Source organism: Osmerus mordax, chromosome 10 (genome assembly GCF_038355195.1).
Source record: "Osmerus mordax isolate fOsmMor3 chromosome 10, fOsmMor3.pri, whole genome shotgun sequence".
Taxonomy (NCBI): Eukaryota; Metazoa; Chordata; class Actinopteri; order Osmeriformes; family Osmeridae; genus Osmerus; species Osmerus mordax.
This window is the reverse complement of record NC_090059.1, coordinates 17,512,334-17,526,014: the sequence shown is the minus strand read 5'-3', so window position 1 is coordinate 17,526,014 and position 13,681 is coordinate 17,512,334. Positions and strand designations below refer to the sequence as shown.

At 45.8% G+C, this 13,681-nt stretch overlaps 1 protein-coding gene across 1 annotated transcript in view; it reads right to left on the bottom strand.

Annotated features, from left to right (window-relative positions):
- Positions 1–4,548: 4,548 nt before the first annotated feature.
- LOC136950368 (urotensin-2 receptor) overlaps positions 4,549–13,681 on the bottom strand; it is a 20,411-nt gene continuing 11,278 nt past the window's right edge. The window contains exon 4 of the mRNA XM_067244672.1: positions 4,549–6,849. The gene's annotated coding sequence lies outside the window, so the exon portion shown is untranslated. The remainder of the gene's footprint in view (positions 6,850–13,681) is intronic.

Genomic DNA, 13,681 nt, shown 5'->3' with positions numbered 1-13,681 from the left:
AGGGGTGCTGCATGCATCAGTACACACATACACACCCACGCACATATACACACATATACACACCCACACGTGCTTGTATAAACATACCCACACGCACCCCCATCACACACACTCACACACAAACATCTTGTTTATAAAAGTTGTTGTTAGTTGTTAGTTTCCTCAAGGATCACAATGACTCTTGCTTAGAGACTTGTTGCTCTTGTGGTTAGTGGTAACTGATTTAAATTTTTGTTCTCGCTGTGATATATTGTTTTATTACTGTTGCTTGCTTTTTTCCACAGGTACACTTGCACTTATAGCTGTTCATGTTGTTTAATTGTAACTTGTTTAACTACATGCTCTTATGGTTCTTCCCTTTGGCACTTACTTTGGTTGTTCACAATGTGTGCTTCATGTTTTGGCTACTCGCGATGTTTTTTGGCTATCTTGTTGTTATGATCAGTGACCTATGCACTTTGTAAAGGTCTCTCTTGGAAGTCGCTTTGGATAAAAGCGTCTGCTAAATGAATAAATGTAAATGTAAAAGTAAATGTCACCTTAAGCATGATTGGGTGGATACACACACACATATTCATAGACAAATCAATCACCTGCTGGGGGGGGCATGCGTTGAACAGGAAGCAGGTAGACAGGCAGACAGGAAGTAGGTAGACAGGCAGACAGGAAGCAGTTAGACAGGCAGACAGGAAATAGATAGGCAGGCAGACAGGAAGCAGGTAGACAGGCAGACAGAAAGTACGTAGACAGGAAGCAGGTAGACGGGAGGTTGGCTGCGGGCTGGCCTGAGGAAGATGCCTGTTGCTGCGGATGAGGACACTGCGAACAGACGTGTCCCACACACACGCACACACACAAACACAAGCACGCACACACACACGCACACACAAGCACGCACACGCACACACACAAACACGCACACACACGCACTCACACACACACACAAGGGCGGTGAATGTGTGCGTGCGTGTGTGTGTGTACGTGCATGTGTGTGTGTGTACATGTGTGTGTTTGTGAGAGAAGTAGTGAATTGTGCTTTCAGCTGAGAGATGAAAGTTCACCCTGGGTGATGAAGCTAGGGGGTGATTACTGACATGACTGCTGCAGGATGTCTGTCAAACACTGCACTGTGCTGGCTATACGCACACACATACACACACACATCCACAACACACACACTACAGAGAAAAATACAGTAATTACCCTTCAAACCTCCAGGCTATCTCTTAGAGAGGGAGGATGTTTTCATCTTCTGTGTTTGTTGTTCTAAGCTGCTAGTAATGCAACCAGAGACCCCAGCTGGGTCACAACATCACAGCCGTCTTCCTATTGTTGTTGTTGTTTTGGAGTCCGAATCAGCCTCAGAGTCTTGGGCAGTGACATCACACAGACATGACATCACACAGACGTGAAATCACACAGACATGACATCACACAGACGTGACATCACACAGACGTGAAATCACACAGACGTGACATCACACAGACATGAAATCACACAGACATGACATCACACAGACGTGACATCACACAGACGTGACATCACACAGACGTGACATCACACAGACGTGTTGGCTGTTTGTTAAATAAATCAGACAGACTTTCCTGTTGAGCACCTTTGATACTTCTACAGAACTTCATAAGGGATTTCAGGGTTCAGTCAACACCAAACTTAAACGCTGATCTTCTTATCAACTACGGGGCCCAAAGATTTGTATCACTCAACAATTGCTCCAACCTGACCAGTAGTTCTAGGTGCTCACAGAACTGGAGTGATGACATCTAAAATCAATACTCACATCCTTGTTCCTGGTGACGTTTAATTCCAAGATCACTATGAGGGAGGAGAGGGGGAGAGGGGGGGAGAGAGGGGAGAGGAGGGGGGAGAGGGAGAGAGGGGAGAGGGGAAGAGGGGGGAGAGAGGGGAGAGGGGGAGAGGGGGGAGAGGGGGGGGAGAAAGCGAGGATCACAGCCAGTGTATTTTATTAAAGTTTATCCACACGCACAGCAGAGCATGATGAGAGTCAGGAAGGTCCTCCACACTAAGGCCTCTTCCTTCCTGCAGCAACATATTTATTTCTGAAAGCTCACCGGGGAAGCCAGAATCTATCTTTCACTGTGTTTTCCAGTCATGGCTCGAAAACCTCCCCAAGAGGAAGTTCAATTCTGTCTCTGATTTATTCAAATGGTTTTTCAATGATGAGATAATCAGCTAATTCAACAAAAACACTTTAACAACTTAAATTTCTCTGGATTACCGTCCGTAAATCTGCTTTGTTACTGTGCGACAGTGAGCTGAAACTCCGGGAAACTCGCGGCGCTATGAAGACACCTTGACTGTTACTACCATAAAACTTCTGCACAGGGTTTTTAAAAACCCTGCTTGTCCGATGCTGACAGCTTTGTAGAGCGACCAGGGCCTCCATCCTGCAGATGTGTATTACCTCTCTCCGTGGCATGGAACTGGAATTGAAATAGCAGGCCCCCTCAGACAGGCTTCCTGGCAGTGTGAGTGGAAAGGTAAGTAAAGAGGAGCCTGGTCCAGACATGCAGCCAGAACACAGCTCTCTCTCTCTCTCTCTCTCTCTCTCTCTCTCTCTCTCTCTCTCTCTCTCTCTCTCTCTCTCTCTCTCTCTCTCTCTCTCTCTCTCTCTCTCTCTCTCTCTCTCTCTCTCTCCCTCATTACAGTCTCAGGAGGATGGTCTGTAATGAGGTCATTACTATGGCCGCAGACATCCTTGACACAGTGTTATAAAGTTGTGTTATAGAGAGCTGGCCAGGCCTCACTCCTCCTGGAGAAGGAGAAGGGACTGTGTGAGTGTGTGTGTGTTACGTGTGTGTGTTACGTGTGTGTGTGTCTGTCTGACTGTCTGCAGAATCCGTATGTCCTATTTGGACCCGGCGGGTTGTGAGCACCTGGAGAAGAGCTCAGCTGAGAGAGAGAACCCTCCAGACCCCAGAACCTCCACAGCCCAGAGATAAAGTCCCAACAACCTCCTAAGCCTTTATGACCTCACGACAGTTAGAGGAAGTTAGAGCCCTACCACACAGAGATGAACTCTCTCAGCTGTGGAAGAACAGGAACAAGAAGTGGTCAGAAAAACGTCTTTAACCTCCTGAACCTCCCCCAGGAGGGGTTCTAAACCACGCCAGGCCCCCCCTGACCTCCCCCCGAGTCCAACACCCTCTGGTTCAAACCCCCCCTGTTCTGGTCAGACGAGCATCTCTCTCCACACATCTTCTGAGTCTCTGAAGTCACGCTCCAGTCACATGACCCTCACCTCAACTCAGACGTAGTAGTGTAGTTATCTGTGTGAGTGTAGTCACGCGTGTGTGAGTGAGATAGAAAACCAACGCCACACACATTCTTTGTCCCCCCCCCCCCCCCCCCCCCCCCCTCCTCCTCCCCAGGTCCAGGTCCTGCTGTCTGCATGTGGTTCTGCTGGCTTGTTGTCGTTGGAATACCTGGCTTCACGTTGTCCCGGGGGAAGAGCAGTCCCTGACTATACTTCTTCACCATTTGTTGCCAAGGAGACCGAGCTCACAAAAGAAAACTCTGGCGGGGAATCGGATGTGTCGTTCAGAGGAACATTCTAGAATGACTCAACCATTCCAGTGTGATGTTGCGAACAGAGGGGGGATATTCCGGCCAAGCTAGGTTATCTTTGGCTTGTCTTTGTGAATACTGTACCTGTGTGTGTAGTGTGTGTGTACATCAGAGTGTGTTTTGTTTGTGTGTACAGTTTGCATGTGTGTTCCTGGTTTAGTCGTCTTTGTCTCAGTGGCGGCCCTCAAGAAGGATCATGCAGTGCATTGTGGGTGTGTGTACCTAACCTCTTGTCGTTAACAGAGAAAGCAGCTGTACTCAGTGGATGACAGAGTAATGATAGTTTAATCAGCTTGTCTCTGCGCGGTCTGAGTTCACATCTCGCTGCTAGCCAGCCCATGAGAACCTCTCCTCGCTGTTCTCCAGAGATCGTACAGTATGAGAACAAACTGTCTTTTCATTATTTATTTATGATGTATAAAAACTGGTGCTTTCAACACTTCTACTGATCAAATCAAATGTATTTGTATAGCCCTTTTTACAAGCAATGTCACAGAGGGATTCATAACGATGGTGTCTGTAGAATCTTTATAAAAAAAATATTTATGTAGAGTAATATGAATTCTACACATGCTGTTCATGTATTATGCACACAGTTTTAATAAAATGTGTTGCGCAATAACAGTATTTTTAAACATGAGTATCTGTACTTCTACTTGAGTGAAGGATGTGTGTACTTTTGCCATTTCTGCACTGTTGATACACAGTTTTTACACTGTTGTTACAGTGTTGTTACACTGTTACGTTGTTATTACACTGTTATTACCCTGTTGTTACACTGTTACTACACTGTTATTACACTGTTATTACACTGTTATTACACTGTTGTTACCCTGTTGTTACACTGTTGTTACACTTACACCCCCCCCACACACACACTTTCTCATAGTCTATCATGACTTATACCACCCTAACAGAAAGGACGGCAAATCAGAGAGGTCAAAAGCTGATCTTTTATTACTTTAGTAGGTGCACATACATGTACTTTACATCCAGACTGCTTGTGTAGCATGGGTGGATGACTCAGAACAGAAACACTTTTACAGCCACACTGAGAAGCTCCACAGCCCTGATCAGAACCCAACAGCCCGGGACAAAAACTATATTACATCAAGCAGTATGTGTAAGTGTGTGTAAGTGTGTGTGTGCATGTGTACTGTGTGTGGTCCTGGTCTAAGGTATGTGTGTGAGGAACTATTTCAAGATGTGTGTATTTGTGTGTGCATTTACATGTGTGTTAATGTGTATGTGTGGCCCTTGTCCAAAGCATGTGTTTGTGAACGTGTGTGTGTGTGTGTGTGTGTGAATGTGTAGCCCTTGTCCAAGGTAAGGTTACAACATAGTATTTACATTCTCTCCACTGGGGATTGAGAGTCACTTCACTAGGTTTCACCCACATTGTGACGCAACTGAGGATATCCTCTTTAACCCAAAGACAGAGATTGTGTGTGTGTGTGTGTGTGTGTGTGAGAGAGAGAAAGAATGTATTCCAAGGAAAAGTGAACACTTTTTTTGTTTGTTTTTGCTTTTTTATTTTCATAGCTTTAAGATGAGTAAGAAATCAATGTTTTTCAGCAGAATCTCTAATAGAGATGTGGTGGTCTGGGTACAACACCAAGACTGCCCTGTTTGACGCCTGATCCTCAGAGGAGAAGTCTTTGTGTGTGTGTGTGTTTATGTATGTGTGTGAGCATACATGGTGTGTGTACTTGTGTGTGTGTCTGTGTGTATTTGTGCATGTCTGTGTGTGCACAGCTGTGTCTCTGGTTGTCTCCTTAGGTGCACAGTGGACTGAAATCGACTTCATTCAAGGTCAAGTGCTTCTCACCTCCTGACAATGGTTAGGATTATTATGGGATGGCAGGGATGATTGTAGACAATCTGATCTGAGGCAATCAACAGTCCTAGAAACAGCCTCAGAATACGCACACGCACACACACAGACACACACACACATACACAGAGTGTAACGAACCCAGGGGAACATCACTCTAAAAGAAGCTGCTGTGTTCTACAGAATCATATGTCCAGATCCGTCTAATAACCTGGGCTCTGACGTTTTGTTTCGAACCTGTTTTAGTTTGTAGGGTGCTGTTCGGAACCCTGAATGGTTCTGTCTGATCTCCGGAGAGAGACTTTAAACACAGACCCTCCCAGGAACATGAAAGGATTTAGAGTTTAGAACCTTAAAGTGGATTCTTTGTCTGATTCCGATGGTGGTTCTAGAAGGTTCAGAAGATATAACAATCTGAATATCTGTACAGTAAACAATTTTGTGTAATAATGCGTGTAGTAATTTTGTGTAACAATTTTTTAAGCAAAAAACAGACAGCCATGACAGATACAGTATAAAGCATCATCCATGTTTGATTTGTCAAACGGGATATCTTCGTCCTTGTGTAAAACACAGATAACTCCCTCGCTGTGAGGGATCTTCTCCTCCTCTGCTCACCAGCACCACCAGAGAAGAACACCTTCCCACCATCGTCTAGAACTCTGCCTCCTCAGCGAACCTTCCTCCACATGTTCATCTTAAATGTCAAGATAGAATATGCGATATTCGCAGCGTCAGTTACAATCGTTTGGGCGGGATCGCCGCCTCTGTCACGAGAGAGAGGATGTGTTCATGTGTTCATGTCTGGAAAGGGCAGCGTGGACGCGATGAGAAACACACATGCAGGCTAACACACTCGCACACACACTCACACACACACACACACACACACACACAGATGAACACAGAAACACTTGAAGACTTTAGCATCCAGTCACACAAACATCCAAGGGCCACAAACACAGAACAGCAAAGGAGGAAGAGAACGACGATGATGATGATGATGATGAAGATAATAATAATAATCAGCGTTCTGACAGCGATAAGAGCTGTTGTGTGTTATTTCCATATTTTCGGAAAGCAACAGGAAGTGTGATAATGAATGGAGCAGTCTAAACAGGAAGCCGAGCAGCGAGTGTGTTCGTTGACAGACGAAAGGAAACAAGATCTGTCAGCTCCCTGGTTCCTGAGTGTCTCGATCGCATCTGAAGTCTTGCCATCCTGCTGGGTCTACTTCTCACAAATGGATAATCATCTGTTCTCCTCCTTCTCTTCTTGCCCCTCTCCTCCTCCTCCTCTTCCTCCTCCTCCCCACTCCAGGTTGAGGTGATCAGAGAGAATGATCACTAACCTTCTCCTTCATCAACACCTCCTACTCCTTTTCATCCTCTGCTTCCACACCTGTGAACTAGATGAAACACAGGACATGGAGTCATTAATACTATAACACACACACACACACACACACACACACATTACACTTGCCATATATGTGTACATATATGTAAAATATATTTGTTAGCGTGTATTTCTGTGTTATGAGTATAAAAACAATATTCTCAAATATTTTACAACACACTTATGTATGTACTGTCTGTAGTAAATGTAACACTGAACAAAAAAAGGCCTAACTCACTATGATGAATGAAGAAGAAGTGTTTTCCATTCATCATAGTGTTTTACATTGAGCACATCAGTGTTCAAATGGTTCTTATAAATGTCTATTCATATGATGGTTTGTGTTTGTCATTTGAAAACAAAATACAATTTTGAGATTAAATAACATTGTTTTGAATGTTAAGATTAATTTTGCAGGAGAAGTGAGGGGTTTTGCCCATTGTGTGTGTGTTTTTTTTATTTGTATGTAGAGTTCTGAGTGTATGAGGTATGCATTCAGAAAATGTGTGTAACCAATCGAGAAAAACTGTAAAAATGTTCAACCAGTCGCAAAAGAGTCCCCTGTGAGCTTCTTCCCTCCAGACACAAGCAGCCATGTGTTTATCAGATGTTTCCAGATCCTTGGCCGACATAAACCCCCAGGTGTGTCTCTGGAGCTGAGAGGGTTTGGACTGACAGCGTACGTGAGGCGGACCAGTGCCTCTGACCAGTGCTGTATGCCCAGTCTGATCAAATCAAATCAAATCAAATTTATTTGTATAGCCCTTTTTACACGCAAGCATGTCGAGGGGTTCACATACGCCCATAGAACTGCCCCTCAACCAACCTAAACCCTCAAGGAAGACAAGGAAAAACTCCCAAAAAACTCTCAACAGGAGAAAAAATAGATCACACACACACACTATCACCACGTGAAGCACACCGCCATGTTTACATTAACATTTAGCAGACGCTCTTATCCAGAGCGACTTACAGTAAGTACAGGGACATTCCCCCCGAGGCAAGTAGGGAAGTGCCTTGCCCAAGGACACAACGTCAGTTGGCATGACCGGGAATCGAACTGGCAACCTTCGGATTACTAGCCCGATTCCCTCACCGCTCAGACACCTGACTCCCCTGTTCACACACGCACACACACACATCCTGTTGAATTTCAACACAGTCCCTGCAGCAGGAGTGAAGGACAAAAAGACTTCACACACCCAGATGATAAATAATTTACAATATATTTATTCCTCTTCTGAAGTCTGCTAATCTGAGTGACAAGGTGAGCAGAGAGGACAGGCAGCAGAAGTGTAGACAGACCTCATTTAAATCCAGTTCAGCCTGTTACATTATTCAGTGTGCTGCTGGAGGTGATGTATTGGAGGTGGTGTATTGGAGGTGGTGTATTGGAGGTGATGTATTGGAGGTGGTGTATTGGAGGTGGTGTATTGGAGGTGATGTATTGGAGGTGGTGTATTGGAGGTGGTGTATTGGAGGTGGTGTATTGGAGGTGGTGTATTGGAGGTGATGTATTGGAGGTGGTGTATTGGAGGTGGTGTATTGGAGGTGGTGTATTGGCCTAATGAGAAGCGTTGGGTGACGGCGTTATGTTGGAGTCTGTGTGGAGTCATGGCTGCTGTGGTGACTGGCTGAAAGCACAAACGGCAGCTAACATGTTATTACACTGTTGTTATGTTGTTACTACACTGTTATTACACTGTTATTACACTGTTATTACACTGTTATTACACTTTGTTACACTGTTATTACACTGTTGTTACACTGTTGTTACACTGTTGTTACACTGTTGTTACACTGTTATTCTGGTATTAGCATTTACAGTTTTTCTGATAACTTATTACTAAAACACTAAAACAGGTAGTAGTAATTATTACTTTTTACTTGAGTATATATCAGAGCTCATTCTTCTTCACTTTAACTTCAGTGAAAAAGTGTAGTCAGTACTTCAAATATTACCAGAGTCCTTTAAAACATGAGTATCAGTACTTCTACTTGACTAAAGGATGTGCGTACTTTTGCCATCTCTGGTCCCTGCTGGGCTGGCTTCCAGAAGGGCATGCTGGGAGACTGAGTCTCTATAAAACCCTGGCATGCTGGGAGACTGAGTCTCTATAAAACCCTGGCATGCTGGGAGACTGAGTCTCTATAAAACCCTGGCATGCTGGGAGACTGAGTCTCTATAAAACCCTGGCATGCTGGGAGACTGAGTCTCTATAAAACCTTGAGGTTCTTCTGGGGACTCCTGATTACATGCGGAAAGAACAGGAAGTAACCGAAAATAAATGTCAGCTTCTGTTTATTGCTTTCCTCCTCTATTAATTCTTATTTTTCCCACTTTTTCCCCACTTTTTTTTTTTTAAAGAGGGCTCAACCTTCTTTTTAGCACCTTTGTCTAAACAACAAAATACCTTTGTTAATATTGAGTGACAAGTCCAGTTTGTAGAATCCTGCTAGACTAGTCAATGTTGTGCACCAGGTTTTCTCCTGTTGAATATTTACATTGTTCTACTCTGAAACTTTTTGTTTTTCCGTCTCAGAGAGATGAAAGACGAGGTGACATTAACATTGCAATCGCCCTTCCTCCCTCTCTCCCTCTCTCCCTCTCTCCCTCTCTCTCTCTCTCTCAATCTCTCTCTCTCTCTCTCTCTCTCACCCTTCCTCCATGATCTCTCCCGCTCCCTCTCTCCATCTCTCTCTCTCAATCTTTCTCTCCCTTCCTTCCTCCCTCCATCCCTGTCTCTCTTTCTCTTTTCTCTGTCTGTCTTCACCTCCACACAGACACAGTCGTCCTTCTGTTGTCAGAGCTACACAGAGCACATTACAGGCAAAGCAGCAAATACAGACACAGCTTCAAATACTGTGTAGGACTTCAGAGCAGGAACAGGAAGTAGAATTACTGTAACACACAATCTGCAACACTGTACCACAAGTCATGTTGATTCATAGAGATGAATAGCCAACACAACACACAGCAGTGCCAAATCTTTTTCATTTTGATGGATTACTGTAAGGTTGAAATTAGATCCCATTTGATAGAGAGTCACGGTGTGTGTGTATGTGTGTGTGTATATGTGTGTGTGGACCGATGCTGGAGAGCTCTCTTTTCATAAAACTCATTTATCAATATAATAACATTTTACAACAGTTTAAATAAATTATTTTTACCACACATACACGTATGTGTGTGAGTGTGTGTGAGTGTGTGTGTGTGTGTGAGTGTGTTCTCTCTTCCAGAAAATATTTATTTTCTTAATGTTCATACTGTATGTCAACATTAGAAATATGATAACTGTTTATATTAATAAACACATTGATATTCATGATGTTGCTTACATCATGTAATAGATGTATATGTAAAATGATTTATGAACAGAAAACGTTAATTCTTTGTATTGTGTTGTGTAAATTGTGACGTGTTATGTATCTCATTCAGGTCTGTAGGTATCAGGGATTTGTCCTGTATCCTGCAGGAGCTCTGAATGCCTCCATAGAGCTGTCCTTTAAAGGTTACTGGATTGGTTGTTATGAATTGCAGCAGCATCTTGTGTTCCTGTCTGCGAGCCACACAGAGACCTTTCCTCTGAAAATGCATATTGATAGTCTTTCCATTTACACTTAGGCAGGGGAGGGAGGGGGGAGGAGGAAGGGAGGGAAGGAGGGGGTTATTTGGCCCAGGAACATTCTTGTAAACAAATCCAAAATGAATAGGGTGAGTACTAATTATTCAAATATGGTAGATTAAGATGGGTCTGTGTGTGTGTGTGTGTGTGTGTGAGAGTGAGTGTGTGTGTGTGTGTCTCAGTATCTGTTATTAAGAGGAAGGAGATAGGAAATACCATCTCAGGGTGAGGAGAGGAGAGTGCCAGAAAATTACATCCCGCCAGCTGGCCAAGGGGGGGTGTCTGCATGTGAGTGTGTGTGTGTGTGTGTGTGTCAGGCAAGATGATTGCTTGTCCATCCCTCCTAACTTTTGCTCCAACTGGTTTGGTGCTGTAACTAGTCTGGTACTGGTTTGGTGCTGTAACTAGTCTGGTACTGGTTTGGTGTTGGTACTGGTACTAAATTGGTACAGGTATGATACTGGTACTGGTTTTGGAGTGTGTGTACCTGTGAGGACCTGTATGTGTGTGTGTGTGTGTGTGTGTGTGTGTGACCTTCCTAAAAGCTGCATCAGCTTACAGGAGATGAAAAGGAGGGCACAGCCAGGGTTGGAAAGAGTACAGAGGAGGTGTGTGTGTGTTTGAGTGAGTGTGAGAGATGAGGAGGAGGTGTGTGTGTGTGAGTGAGAGATGAGGAGGAGGTGTGTGTGTGTTTGAGTGAGTTAGAGAGGAGGAGGAGGTGTGTGTGTGTGAGAGATGGGGAGGAGGAGGGTTGTACTGTGCAGGCTCAGGGCCCTGCTCCTAAAGCCCCTGACTGGGCCACCATTTTATTTTGGCAGGATGTGGCATGGAGAGAATGAATGGACTTCTGAAGGTTGCTACCCCCCTCTCTCCCATCCCACTCACACAGTGAGGAAGACTCCTGTTGACTTGAGATTGCTTTGGGGAGAGTGTGGCTCCATGGATGGTCGTGTTGCTTTCCCACTTATATGTCTCTCTCCCCTACCCTCACCCCCACCCTCACCCCCACCCCTCACCCCCTGAGTCACACTAGTATCGGGAACATAATAGCAGTGTTTACTAGCGGAGCAATCCTGACCAGGGAGTCCGCTGCATCATGAAAGGAAGTGAGATCCCGTCTTCCTCTCCTTCAGCTGTTTATTTGTTTCATCATGATCAAAGCTGGGTTGTCGTCTGTGGATGATGTGAGGATGAGTGATAGGAAAGGATGGGTTGATAATGTGTGTGTGCATGAGTGTGTGTGGTGTGTGTGTGTGTGTGTTGTTAGGCATCTACTGAAAGGTCTTACGTGGAGTGAAGAAGTAATTGCCTCCTCTTTCTATTTGAGAAACTTCTTCTTCGATGTGTCAGTGCCTGAGATCAGAGGAACTTTGTTGTGTTTCTTTGTTTCCCTGGGGCCCATTAAAGGGTAACACGAAGAGGGCACCGCTTCGTTGTTGTGGAGTTGAAAATGGGATGGAAGTTTGTGTTGATGTTTATCTGTCTGTTGGTCTGTTTGTCTGTCTGTCATGCTGTTAAAATCATCATGACCTTTTCTCCAGCTCCATTTTACAACTCGCTCTTTTTTGTGCTGCACTACTCTTTTATACAACCATTCTACAACTTTCTCCCTCCACCCTTCCCCTCCCCTCCCCTCCCCTCCCCTCCCCTCCCCTCCCCTCCCCTCCCCTCCCCTCCTCTCCTCTCCTCTCCTCTCCTCTCCCCTCCTCTCCCCTCCTTTCAGCCTCCCCTCCCCTCCTTTCAGCCTCGTCTCCTCTCCTCCCCTCCCCTCCTTTCAGCCTCCCCTCCCCTCCCCTCCTCCCTCATTTTAAGATGTCCTGGTTCCTCTCTGATTCCTGTCTGCTTAGATCAGCCTTTATGAGCTTTCTCCAGGTTCTGCTCTCTCTCATCATGCCCAGCTTGAAAGCATGTGTGTGTGTGTGAGTGTGTATGTGTGTATGTGTGTATGTGTGCGCATCACACAACCTGCAGTGTGAAGTGTGTGTTTCGTCTCCTGTGGTCTCAGAGTGCTGAGGAGTAGGAACATTGCCCCTGGGAGCAGCGGGAGAAGATGCTACACAGATGCTACACACACACACTCACACACACACTCACAGACACACTCATACACACACACTCACACACACACACTCATACACACACACTCATACACACACTCATACACACACACTCACACACACACACTCATACACACACACTCACACACACACACATACACACACACACACTCACACACACACACATACACACACACTCACACACACACACTCATACACACACACTCATACACACACTCATACACACACACTCACACACACACACACACTCATACACACACACTCACACACACACACATACACACACACTCACACACACACACTCATACACACACACTCATACACACACTCATACACACACACTCACACACACACACTCACACACACACACTCATACACACACAGAACAAGAGAACAGGTCACATCGTGAACTTGGTAACAAACTCACAGTAAACGTCATCCAGAGCTTCTCTCCAGTTCCATGTTTTCATTATCTCCCTATCTCACAGCCGTTTCCCATCGGTGTCTAAAAACATTTTGATATCAGCATCTTGCGGTCGTTTCTCTCAGGGGGCTGCAGGTCTCTGTAGCCCACATTACGCTCATGCTCTGGGACAACGTCCAGGATCGTCAGTGTGACAGGAGACCTTCTCAGTCCAGGCTGGAGGATTTCCCAGCCTGTTTAGGTTCTGATGACTTCCCTGTTTGGGGAGGAGGAGGGAGGAGGGAGAGGGAGAGAGGGGGAGAGAGGAGGAGGGAGGAGAGAGGGGGAGAGAGGGGGAGGAGAGGAGGGGGGAGGAGAGAGGGGGAGAGAGGGGGAGAGAGGAGGGGGGAGGAGAGAGGGGGGAGAGAGCAGGAGGAGGAGAGAGGGGGAGAGAGGGGGAGAGAGGAGAGGAGAGGAGGAGGGAGGAGAGAGAGGGGGAGAGAGGAGGAGGAGGAGAGAGGGGAGGAGAGGAGAGAGAGGTGGGAGGAGAGAGAGGAGGAGGGAGGACGGAGGAGGGAGAGGGAGAGAGGGGGAGAGAGGAGGAGGGAGGAGAGAAGGGGAGGGGGAGAGAGGAGGAACAGGGGAACAGCAGGAGGAGGGTGGGAGGAGGGAGGAATGGCAGGGAACAGCAGGCTGGTCCCAGCAGATAAAGGCTTCTCTGCAGGGGGCAGCAGG